The sequence below is a fragment of the Myotis brandtii genome, unplaced genomic scaffold, assembly GCF_000412655.1.
Source record: "Myotis brandtii unplaced genomic scaffold, ASM41265v1 scaffold84, whole genome shotgun sequence".
Classification (NCBI taxonomy): Eukaryota; Metazoa; Chordata; class Mammalia; order Chiroptera; family Vespertilionidae; genus Myotis; species Myotis brandtii.
In genome coordinates this window covers 1,973,133-1,986,765 of record NW_005371410.1, presented here as the reverse complement: position 1 = coordinate 1,986,765, position 13,633 = coordinate 1,973,133, and the positions used below count along the sequence as shown (strand labels likewise).

The 13,633-nt window shown below is 41.9% G+C and overlaps 1 pseudogene; it reads right to left on the bottom strand.

Annotated features, from left to right (window-relative positions):
* Nucleotides 1-9,671: 9,671 nt before the first annotated feature.
* Nucleotides 9,672-10,135, bottom strand: LOC102252182 (annotated as a pseudogene).
* Nucleotides 10,136-13,633: the final 3,498 nt, after the last annotated feature.

Below are 13,633 nucleotides of genomic sequence, written 5' to 3'. Positions count from 1 at the left end.
TTGTTCAAAAATTAAGAATCTCAAGTTGGTGACAACAGTGCATTAAACAAGTGTGGGGTCTTTTGACTGCTCGGGCTGTACACCCTTGAAGCCAGCCCCGCCTTTAGAGCTTTGGTGGGATGGGCCACCATATGGACTGGGGAGGATCTCTCTCTTTTTATTTTGCAAAGATTCCAACATCCACAACCACCCACCAGCAGTTCCTTTGTACACTCTTGCACCCACCCATCTGGAAGGCAAGCACTGTCTTTAGATCTCACAGGCCAGTAAACTGAAACACACAGAGTAAGTAATCTCCCAATGCTGGCTCCTTCAGCTGCAGGTGGGGAAGCCCAGAAGTGAGTGTCAATTCTCAGCTGCCACCAAGGCTGCCTGCAACCGTGTCCTTCTGTTTAGTAAACCCTTACACTAACTAACGGCACAAAAATCCATGCCCTCTGTCCTTCTGTTTAGTAAACCCTTACACTAACTAACGGGCACAAAAATAAATCCATGCCCTTCGTGCCAATTCAGTTCTGCTTCATCTTTGGCACCGTTTTTTAACTGGAAGCCATATCATCACATGCTGATACTCTCAAAGGAAAACCGGCTACAGAGCCTTATGACTTCCCTTTACACAATGGGCTACCTCAGTGACCCCGTTCAGTATTCTTTGTTGCCCCCTGGACCTGACACTATCGCTGATAATAAGAAAAGCATCCTTTCCAGAAGCCAGGTGTGTTCGGCAAGAGCCTGGTCTAGGGATTATCTGGCTGTAATTTCTCTTTTCTTGAAGAATTTCTATTTCTCCAACTTGGTTTTTCTTCACATTCACACACACACACACACACACACACAGGCTCCGCTCAAAGCAAGCAGCTAAGCAGAAAACACGACTTGGTGTTTAGCCAGTGGTTTTCCCTCTTTGTCCATCATTGTTAATAAACACGTTTAAACTACCTGCCAGCCTTAAATTATCAATGAAGAAGGCATCAGTTCAAGAATAAGTCATTCTAACCTTGTTCGCTTTGAACCCCCCTTTCCATGACAATGGTACGGTTTCCCTGACCCAAAAGCAATCAGAAGCCTCTGTGCCACAGGCGTGTGAGGTTTAGCTGCACGAGGGCACAGGTGAACCAAAGGCTGCGGTGAGCTACACCCGCCCTCCTTCTCCTGCTGCCACCTCCACAGATGAATATTTTTAAGTGCATCACTGTTCACCATAGAAGACTGGTGATGGGGGCATCTCTTTATTTTTCATGTGATTGAAATTTTACACAATAAAAATTAAATTTAAAAAAGAATTAAGCTGACAAAGTAAAATTCATCCATGTTGCTTTTGATTTCCAGATAGAAATATCTCATCAAGACACCAGAGGAAAAGAGGAGGGCAGATACAGCCTGAATTCCCCTGGTAGCTCAGAAGTGCTGCATCGCTTTTTTATTTTGTGTGTGAGTAAGCGACACACCATCACGGGTGCAGGTGACCCACCTTTCCTTGCCAGACCACATCTTCCCTTCACACAGACCAGCGCTTTCAAGGTAAGAAAAATTTAGCTTAAGTTTAATTCATCATAGAAAATAGTGCCCAGCCCTAGCTCAGTGGATACAGCATTGGCCTGCAGACCAAAGGGTCCTGGGTTCAGTTCTGGTCAAGGGCATATACTTAGTTGCAGGCTCCTCCCCGGCCAGGGTCCTAGTCAGGGCTCGTGCAGGAGGCAACCAATTGATGTGTTTTTCTCACATCAGTGTTCCTAGTCAGGGCTCGTGCAGGAGGCAACCAATTGATGTTTTTCTCACATCAGTGTTTCTGTCTTTCCCTGTCTCTTCTACTCTCCCTAAAAATCAATGGAAAAATATCCTTGGGTGAGGATTGACAGAAAATAATGCCCAAAGATCATCTTCAAGGTTCATGTCTAAGTAAAAATTTAAAGTGTCAGAAGAGAGGAGAAGAAACCTAATGTGAGTTTGAGCTCCACTGCTGCCAGGCCCTAAGTGAGGTACCTGGCCGATACCTACATATGTCGGTAACATGGGCAGGGACAGGCACATGTTCCGTTTGGAGCTGGGAGGTTGGGAGTGAGCCATTTGTCCCACAGCTCATGAAAGCCTCCAATTTTGACTTTTGATCTTATCTTCAAATGAACTTAAACATATGGTCATTTTATTTCTGTGTGTTTCACAATGATTAAGTTGTTAAATGTAAATATTTGAAGTATACCACAGTTGTTAATCCATGTGTTTGGCCATGCTTGCTTTTAATCACTTTATTTTATTTTATTTTACTTTTCCATCACCATTTACTGCTCTATACCCTCTTCCCTCTCCACCCACTCCTCTCCCCCTGCACATACTTGCTTTTTACTATACCAACAGTCCCCAAAGAGAAACAAACAAACAAACAAACAAAATACAACAAAATGGGAAGTGGCCTGGGCCCCTCTCGGCCTGGGAGTGGCCCTCGTGGAAAATGGGGCTGCTTTTCTCTGTAAATAGAGGTCACGAATGTTTTCTTCTTTCCATTTCTACTGCCTCCTCCTGTGATTTGTCATGTTTTCCTAGAGCCTCCAAGACTCTTCAGAATAAGTAACAGGAAAATATATGAAGTAACCAGTGAGGGCCATGTTATAGTTTTTTTTAAAAAAAGAAAAGAAACCTATTTTGGGAAAACTGACTGAGTAATGCCAGGAAAAATAATTTTCAAATTCCGGAGAAGAGCAAATGAGACCTTAATAGCTTTAATATTTCCCAAATGTGACAAAACAGAAAGCCTGGGGAGGACGATGCCTCCCTAACTGTGCTCACCCATGCCCATGACGTGGTGGTTTGTCAGCTGCCCTCCAGCCCTGTCCTCCAGGTGCTGCTGGTGTGCTGACACCTGTCATTTTTTATGGGCCTGCCTCCACCTCCTTCCTTTCCCATAGAATGATTCCTCTGCTTCCAGAGTCTCTTGTAGTCTTCCTAGGAGCATCAGAGAGTAAGATTAATCATGAAAAATCCAATTTCCAATTACCACAGGGCTGAGAAAGAATTTAGAAGTTCACGTGGTATAAAACAAGTCCCGTTTAACTTGGGGTTTTGTTTAATTGTTTATTTTTTCCCTACCATTTCAACAGCTGCCTCATCAGTGGCCAGTCTTGTTGGGAGAAATGGTCAGGAAGCCCAGGGCACCCCATTACTTCCAAAACTCTAGTTGCACTGCTTTGCAAATCCCTGCAAAGGGATTCAAATGGTTTCTTATCAATCCCAGGAGTCCCATTGCTGGGACTGCATCCTCTCCTGTTCTGTTCATCCTCAAATGGAGGAATCTGTGAGCTTGGAAGTGGCTAAGAATGAGAAGGAAGCGAGAAGAGTCGACCAAGATGGCACACCTGCTCCTTTATCTACAGTGAGCCGTGAAGTCAGTGGTCACAGGAGAGGCACCCCTGCCAAGCCCTCAGCTTTTGAGTTCGATCCTGGACTCCCTAGCATAGGCCCTGAGAATCAGGACCAAAATTTTGAAGTCCAAAAGGACTCCAAGCACCTGATTTGGGCTTCTTCAGTCTTACATATAATGATACAATGGTAAACTTTTATAAAATAAACTCAAAGACCTAGAACATGTTCCTATTTTATTTAAATTGATTTGAAAAAAATTAAAACTAAAACTCAATTTATTTAGAGTAAGGTGGAATATACACGGTGGGCAGAAGTAGATTTATAGCTGTGAGTCTGAGAAACACAGAGTTTATTCTTGTATTATTATTTATTTATTAATTATTGTATTATGTAAACCTACTTTTGCCCACCCCTGTATGCATAAAGTGGCCTCAAACACCCTGAAATCTTGACCGAAACTAAAGTCAAGGAAGAATTTGAATAATTGACCCTGAGTTAAAAAATAACAATAATGAAAAGTCACCCTCCTCCACGGCTGGGTTTGGTTCTCATTATAGATTAGTAGTTTAGTGAGTTGATGTGGAAATGTTCCTTATTATCACAGTTTTATTGCCTACCTCAGTACATCTGTTCCAAAATTCATATAGAAATAGCCAGACATTTCAATAAACCAGTGTGTCTTGGAATTTTCATATAGTTCCCAACGCACTAAAATCTGGATGGAAAGCTGGGATTTTGAAATTTACAATCGCACAGACCGAGCAACATCTGGATAGCTCTGCTCTGCTGCTTTCACTGTTCTTTTAGATTTAGACGCGAGTTATGATTTGCACAAAAGGCCTGAAACCTTGTGTGTGGCAGGTGTGAGTTCAGGCTGACAAAAACTTAATACTATGTTCAATTCACTTTGATACAGCTTTTTACAAAACACATGGAACACTGCTCCCACCCTTTCCCAAATAGTTGAACCATCCAGGAGGGAGGACCGAGCAAGGGAGAGGAATTTTCTCTTTGGCTGGAGAGAAAGACTGGGAAAAACACATATTTGTTATTCAAACGAGGGTCCTTGAATTAATTATCTCTCATCACATCCCATGATAGTTGTTACAGACTCTGTGCGTGTGTGTGTGTGTGTGTGTGTGTGTGTGTGTGTGTGTGTACACGTACAGACAAAGGACCCATTTTTAACACAAGGAGAAAAACATCTAGAATTTCCAACTAAAGGACCCCCTTAACAATGTGATCTGCCTCCTTACTGAATCTGTAGAATTTCCTTCTTAGCTGTCCCTATTAATGAGAGACAAAGGAAGAAGGGAAGAGAGAAGGACACACCAGCGAAGGAAAAAGGTGTGCTGGGAAGGATGTGTATGGGCAGATGGAATTGTAACTCAGTACTGATGACAGCTTCGCGGTCCCTCTGATGCTGCGAAGGTGCAGGCGCCTCCTCCCTCTCCAGGCACCACTGAGTCATCCTGCAGGAGCTGGGCACTGGCGCTCCGCTTTAGGTTGGAGGCAGGTAAAGTGCTGTTTTGCGAGAATAGGTTAGATCAATCTGAATTTTCGACCTGACCTTCCCCTCACCCCTAATAACTTCCTGGTTCCTTGGTCACAGAGTGATTTATGAGCAAGGACAAAGAATGATGTGTCTGTCCTAGCAGCAAGGGAAACTAGAAAACTTATTAAGGGGGAGAAGCGGGGAGAGAAAGGGGAAGGAGCCAAAGAGAAAATACCAGGTTCAGAATGAAATACCTCAGTTTCCAGGCCGCTGTAATTACCTAGTCACTGAAGACATAAAACGTGGAAATCCATTTGATAAAAAATCAATGTTTTAAATAATGCGAAGAGCTCTCATAATTTTAAATCTCGCTACAATGGCCGTGTTCAGAACCCTGATCACCTTTAAAGAGGAGGGCTCCCGTCATTCTAAATTGCTCTTTACTGAGAAGGCTCCCACCCTTCATTCTTTTCCAAATGGAAGCAATCTTGAAACAATTTTACATAGCTCTCCCCCACCGGGTCACTTCACCTCCCTTTCGTTGTCTTTTCTCAACTTTTTAGACAATGATGTTCCCACCTTTAAACTGAAAAATTTCTTAAATTTACAATTGAAAATTAACCCACAAAAACAACCGATGCTCTTGTTCCTTTTCCTGAAATAAGTACACCTAACTTTTTCTCAGATGAATGGTGACCAAAGTGTAGGGCTTTATTTAGAAAACCCTCTCAAGAATGTTTTTATTTAACGCTTGTGAAAAAAAAATAATGTAAAATTAATGAATAAGGATTTTATTATTTCTAATCTACAATTCCATACAGAATACAATTTTATATTGAATTCCAGTCTCATTTACAAAGACCTTCTATAATTAAAATGCCTCAATCTTTTTCAAATTAGAAAAGCAAATTGTTACATATCCTAAGTAGGTGCTTTTCTGTTTAATGGCAGTCGCTCACATGATTTATGACACACATTATTTTATATCAAAGTACAATGAAATAGGCATTACCAAAGGTAATCTCCGTAATGTCTGGAAAGGGATCCGAAACCTCAGTGCAACAATGAACACAGTATTTAAAATGCAAAACCCAAAGACATTATTATGGTTTTGATTTCTTATGGCACAGCTTCGCCTGATCAGTTATATTGCCAGCGCAGCACAAAGGGTGTTTGCGTCTGAATGCCGCTAAGATAACAGACGGGGAAAATGAAATATAAAGTCAATTTTCATGCAGAAATTGTTATCAAAGGGATGATAAAGTAAAACTGTATAATCACAAGAAAAAACAATTGATGATGAACAATCTAAACTAGACAGAGCTGACGACGTCTGCTTCCGGCTTTTAAACTCTTGTCCTATTAAAATATGGAATAAAGTGTTAAGATAACGTGTAAGCAAATGCAAGTGGAACACTGTGTTGATTCCTACTTAGACACTGCCTTCTGAGATCTCCCTTTGCAAATGGAAAAAGGCAGCCACATAAGTGGGCACGTCGTGAATTGAGATGAGTTTTCATCAAGCTCAGACTTCTAACTTTAATGAAAAAGAAATAACTGTGAGTTTTAAAACTCCTAGTTGCTTCAGTGTTGAATGAAATCATCAGGCACCATGGGAAGAGGAAGCACACACACACACACACACACACACACACACACACACTTCTTAACACTCACAAGTGAAAAGTCGTAACGCTGCAGAGAATGTGACCCCCAAACTTTAACTTTCTGGAGTAAGATGTAAATAACGCCCAGGCATGCACTGCACTGAAAGATTACCCATTCAAATAAAAGCCTCTCTCCCCATTAGAAGGCTGTTTTATCTTGCAGTTTGCAAGCAGAAAGGTGCCCCTTTTCTAATTCTTTTTAAGACGTTGTGCTTGGGGCGTCCAAAATTAATCGGAGAACAGCAGGGAAGGGGTTTACTATTTAATGCTCTTGGTTGTAATTTTTTAATTAGCCATTAGGAAGATGAAGGCAGGTTCAGACAGGGAGGAAAAGAGAGACTGGGAAGAAATATGGCTTTCTGCAAAAAGCTCACGGAGATTACAGGAAAGAGCCGGGTCTCCAGAGAGGTTCCCATCACAGAAGGAGCTCGCAGGCCACTTCCTCGCATCCCTTGGGCAAATCTAAACCTAGTTGTTTGAAAGCTTAGGGTTTAACTGGATTTCCTAAAAGATGTCATGTCTCAGGCTCAGGTTCTTCCAGCTGGGAAAAAAAAAAAAAAAAGGAAATGACTGGGGAAAAAAAAAAAGACAAAAATGCCGGGAGCACAGATGCGACTGATCTCAGGGGCTTAGAGCCTCTGGGTGTTTTCCACACACCTCCCACTTTTGGGTGGATTAAAGGGAAGGGAGGACACTGTACTCTGTGTACCAAGAGGCCTTGGCTTTTTCTTATTTTCTAACTAGAAGCCCGGTGCACAAAATTCGTGCACTGGGGAGCGGGGGTGGGGGGGGGGGGGGGGAGGAGATCACTCAGCTTGGCCTGCACCATCTCACAGTCCAGGACCCCTCAGGGATATCTGACTGCCAGCTTAGGCCCTCGTTTCTTACCACCCTCCTGCTCGCTGCTCCTTACCACTCGGTTCTCTGCTCCTTAGCGCTGCTGCAGAGGTGGGAAAGGCTCCCACCACTGCCACTGTTGCTCCTCAGCTGTGAGCTGGCTTCTGGCTGAGTGGCGCTCCCCCTATGGGAGTGCACTGACCACCAAGGGGAAGCTCCTGCATTGAGCATCTGCCCCCTGGTGGTCAGTGTGCATTATAGCGACCAGTTGTTCTGCCATAACGGTCACTTAGGCTTTTATTATCTAGATGACAAGACGGTAGGATAGTGGAGAAAGGTAGAGAGTAAAACACCCAAGACTCGGGAAGGTTGAGAATATGTGCCTCTGTAAATAGTGAATCAGGTCAAACGAATTCAAAGGCAGCCCTGGCTGGATATCCTGATTAAAGACCTACTCCTGGAAGATGGAGCAGAGATACTGAATGTTTTGCATAGAATTCAAGTCTTGAGGTGATTTTAATTAATAAGAAATACGGCCAAAATATTGAAATGAGGATAGCAGAGGAGACTCAAATATTGTTAGTACTTGGAATAACCAAAACTGTGAATCCTCTAGTTTTCATTATTCACATCTGCTTTGTCTGCATTTCCCACGTCCATTATGTCACCAATCATTTACTCATTCATTCAGTCTCTCAAAAGTTGCCTTCACCTTCTCAGTCTAATCAGACACTACTTCTTATCCAGCAGGTTCCAACAGTCATCTCATGCCCCTCCTCTTCTCCCCACCTCCACTGCTGAGATTCAACTCTTCATTGTCTCTCTCCTGGACAATTGCTTTCGCTTTCCAATTGGTTCCCTTGCCTCCACCCACTTCCCACCATCCCTCAACCCAACATCTTCATCAGATCCTGTTACCCAGTAGATCTATGTGAGATCCAAGGAATATGCATTTTATCTTTTTAACTTTTTATGAAGATATCTAAACACTAGAAGCCTGGTGCATGAAATTCATGCACAGGAGGAAGGGTCGGGGGGCTCATTCCGGACTGCACCCTCTTGCAATCTGGGACTGCTGGCTCCTAACCGCTTACCTACCTGCCTGCCTGATCACCCCTAACCACTTTGCCTGCCTGCCTGATTGCCCCTAACCACTCACCTGCCTGCCTGTTCACCCCTAACCACTTGCCTGCCTGCCTGATCACCTCTAACCACTCACCTGCCTGCCTGATCACCCCTAACCACCTCTGACCTCGGCCCCTGCCACCATGGCTTTGTCCAGAAGGACATATGGAATGATGTGTGGAAGGTTATTCAGCTGTCCAGTCTAATTAGCATATTGCACTTTTATTATTATAGATACTCAAATGTGGGGAATACAAAAAATCAATTCATTCTTGCCTATCGCTGTTCCCTAACTTCAATAACCATCAACATTTCCATATAGCCACCCCCATTTTTCCCCAGAATTTCCACTCTCCTCCCCGCTTTTGTTGTTGATGGAGTATTTTATTTTATTTTATTAATCTGTAACTTTGTTTTTAATTATCTTGAGCCTATGGTGACATAATTTACAATTTTGTGTTGATGATCTATTCTCTACTTTAATCCTAGTCAGCTGGCAAAAACACCATTACCAATCACACACATATATAGTAAATGAATAGCTGTTCAAGACAACCCTGAATTATAACTTATTCTCACTTAAGGATTCACAGAGTTTGCTACTATATCTTGTCACACTGAATTTTAAAAGCACCTGAACTTAAAGATCATCTATAAAATGTAGAAGTGTTAAATACTCTTTATTTGATACTATACATAAAGCACACTAAAAATGCCCCTCATTCAGTAAAAGGCAACAGTTTAGATAAGAGAATTTTATTAAATTGGCATAGTTGGGACCAAAAGGATAAAATGGTCACTGCCAGCTTAACTGCAACCCTTACCTTTCACTAGGTTAATGAACAAAACTTGAAACACAAGAAAGTCTTGCAGGTCTAAGAAACAGTGAAGGGATTTCCTCAGAATTTAAACACATTAACACAACCAGTCATATAAATCTAAATATAAGCCAATCTCCTACAGGTTTTGAGATGGCACTCACCACCTCTGTGAGAAGTTGAACACTACGAATCAAGTCCAACCATATTTTTAGAAGGGAGGACAGTGATAGCGCTTGCTTAACCAAAATTACCATCAAAGCTCAAAAAGCTGACCATATTCACTTAACCACAAGCCAATCTTATTTAAATCAGGACAGCCCAAAAGAAATGCTCTATTCGCCATTCCTGATCTGGATTCTGGTTATGAGATCAATTTAAAAAATGGTACACATAAAAAAAATTATGAGACATATGTAATAAATAAGGCAGTGGCCAACTGTACTCATTAGTAGCTTTTTTGAGATAAGCTACCAAGTCTGCCCTTTCTGCACTCTTCTTAATGCCAGCGAAGATCATTTTTGTTCCAGGGATGTACTTCTTGGAGTTCTCCAAATACTCCATCAGTGTAGTCTCTCCCCAGGGGATACCTTTGTTCTTGTTGGCATCCGTGTAAGAAATTCCAGGGGCATGACCTGTCTTTCACCCAAAGAGACCATGGAGAGTTGGCCCAATTTTGTGCTTGCCTCCCTTCCTTACAGTATGGCAACTGGGCACACTTTTGAACAAAAATCTTCTTGCCCTTCTAAACATCACCCATTTTTAAGCTGCTCGTTAGTCACGCGCGACACAGTTTCCCACTAGCAAGCTGGACGTCCTGCTCTCTAAGTCCAAGGACACGCAGGTCCATACCTCCTGATGGAGAATTTTAAAGCAAATTTCAGACATTATATCATTTGATCCCTACATACTTAAGTATACAGGTCAAAAAAGAAAATTATGAACTTTTAAAATATTTTTTGCAGAACTACAAATGTAACAATAGTTTCTTAACATAATACTCAGTCAACATTTACATTTCCTTAAATATATAAAATAATTTTGTTTGTGTTTGGCTTGGGGAAAAAATGTACATTTAAAACTTTTACCAAGTTTTCAGAAGACCAGCCAGGGATGAGGGCCCAAAAGCTATGAGTTGTTTTTGTATTTTTAAATGGTTGAAAAGAATATTAAAAAGTTACTTCATGACATGTGAAAAGTATATGAAACTTAAACTTCAGTGCTATAAATAAAGTTTTATCAGAACACAGCACACTCATTTATTTACATATTGCCTACGGTTGCTTTTGCATTACCATGGCAGACTTGAGTAGTTGCCACCGAATGGTCCATAAAGACAAAAATGCTTACTAACTGATCCTTAGAGAAAAAGTTTGCTGACTCTTATTCTAATGCAGCTGGGCCAGGGCACTGCCCTGGTCACCAGGGAAGGCAAGGTTTGGGTGGTCATGCATGGGAACCACCCTCAGATTGCTTTCCACAGAGCTCACAAGAGTCAGGTCCCTTGGGTCCTTCTCTTCCACTGCATGGTTCTGGAAATGTAATAATCTGCATTCTTATTCTAACATAACATTAAAATGTCTTTGTTTTACGAAATGTATATTTTATGGAATTGGAATAGTATTAGTGTCATATACACACTAGATTTCAATACCTATAATAATAAAAGGGTAATATGCTAATTAGACCGGATGTCTTCTGGACGTCATTCCAGACGTCTTTTGTGAAGAAGCCGGGGCCTGAGGTAAGCCAGCCCTGGTCCCGGGTGCCTGTGGGTGGCCCAGGGGAAGCCAGCCTGGGTCCCGGGTGCCAGAGGGAAGCGGGTGCTGGCAGCTGGGGGAAGGCAGGCCTACTCTTGCATGAATTTTCATGCATCGGGCCTCTAGTAACAATATAAAGAGTGTGCATGTAATTTTACTTTTGTATCACATTAATACCAAGCTACGTGATGGCAATATTAAACTAATGTGACAAAATGATGCCAGTGTAAGATGTAAAGCTGTAATATCACAGCAAGTTATTAATGTGTTGCAATGGACTCCAAAGAACAGGGTGATTACACTTCCTCAGTCTTTTGAGCCTCAGTTGGAACTACAGTGACAGAAGAGGATAGATCACCCTGGCAAACGTTTGTGCCAGGCTCTAACAAGTTTGGCCTTCTGGTTGTCACTCTAGGACTTTTAGGAGAAGCCAGAGGCATTCCAGGAAAGGACAATTATAACTAAAGAAAGGGACCTGCCTTTGATCTTGGTTAGGGCAACAATTAACTGCTTTATTTCTGAAATCTTAAACTCCGGTATTCCACACACTAACAATAAATTCCTGTTGTGTTTGTCACCACTCTTTTCTTCTCATAATTCCCATTTTTTGATCACCCATCCCTAAGTTTCCATCCAAACCCCTCTTTCTTTCCTCCCAAACTAACATCTCTCTCTTAAGTCATATTTATCTCTTAGAAACCTAATTTAGTCCATCTTTCTTTACCCATCTTTCTTTTACCATCACTCTGGACTTCCTTTTCTTCCTTTTCTTTGCATCTCCAGTACACCAATCCTGTATCCTCCAGTCTTTTGGTTTCTCTCCTCCTATGTCTGGGATGGGGACCAGTGCTGACGAAATCAGATCACCACATGGATTGGTGCTACCACGCACCAATGTTCTTCAAACCTAACTGGGCTCTTAATTGGCCTGCAACTCTATGAGATCTGTTCAGCCCCTCTCCTGGTCCTCACAGAGTTTGTTCTAACATAATCTTTTCTCTTCAAACTCCTTGCACCGTAGCTTTTCCCCTTGTTTTTATCAAATGTTCTTGCTTCCTACTTCCCTGAGAAAAACAGCTCCCTTAAACACAAAGCTCCCTCAACTTGCTGAATCTTCAACTACAAACTTATCTTCACTGGCCTCCATCCTTTCCTCCTGTCTCCATGGAGGCATTGTCCCACATCCTGCCCAAGGCTTCATCCTTCCACCTTTGCCCTGGACTGTGTGTTCTCCTACCTCCTCAGTAGGAACCCTGCTCCTTCAGGTCTTCTTTTTCCTGTATCACTACTTTTTGCTTTTCAGTTCATCTGCATATAAAGTCTATTTTGTCCGAAACAAACAAATAATCCTTATTTGATTCCACATTCTCTTTACCTTTCTTTTGTTTACAGCTGGAGTACACTTGCTTTCTTTCCTTGTTTCCCATCCTATTTCTACCTCAATCCATTGTCATCTTTATTTTGTTCTCACTCCTTTAGCTTAAGTCTCAAATAACTTTAGTCTACAACATTCAATGGATGGTTTTTGTGCCCTTAGCTTACATGAACTTTCTTCTGCACTTGACATTACTGATCAATCTCTTCACCTTGAAATTTTCTCCCCTCTTGGTTCCTAAGCTTCACTCTCCCACTTTCTCCTGATGAGAAAAGATTACCAAGGAGAAAGTGGGAGAGTACAATCTTTTGATTGCAAGGAACTGAGATTCACTCCAGTTACCTCTATGAACAGAGGATTTAATGAGAGTCTTTTTACCCACAGAATTAGCCTAGAAATACAAAGTTTTCAGGAACTACAGTTGCTTGTTTTTTTGTTTGTATGTGTGTGTAGCGTGTCACACGCATGGATGCAGGCACATACCCCATTCTCCTTTCCAACCAGTTGGCTTCTTCAAAACTTCATAACATTATTTTTCGCTTGGGACTATAATGCCTGCCCTACCCTGAATCTTCTCAACCATATTTCCTCTCAGCCTCCTGTTAACTAACCTAGATTTTTGGTTTTCCATTTTGTAATTTTTTAATGGCCCTACTTTGATGGCCCAACTTATCTCTTTAAACACAGGCAACACAAGTTATAGGACATTGGCTACTTGACAGATGCACACAGTCAAGTGCCTACCACTCCTTACCTGTGGCCAGGAACCCTAATTCATATAGAAGGGCTTATGTTCTATTAATATTAATAATAATAACTAATATTTATATAACTCTTAAATGTTAGACATGTCTATAGATACTTTATATGCATTCATATCTATTCAAAACCACCCTAAGAAGTAGATTCTGTTATTACCACCATCATTTTACTGTTAGGGAAACTAAATCAGAGAGGTAAGTGACTGCCTAAATCCTATAGCTATTCCTAAGCATAGTCAGGGTTCAATCTCAGGCAGTCAGCTCCTGCGTCCCTGTGCCCTTACCTGTCTGTTTATCCTGCCCTGGTGCAGATTCCCTTAGAAGTGGGGGCTGGGGCAGATGTAAACAAGCAATAATTGGTACCTCTCATTCCCCCAAGGCACCATGCTGGTTCCCACCTTTTTACCTTCACATACGGCAGGTCTCTCTACTTGGAAT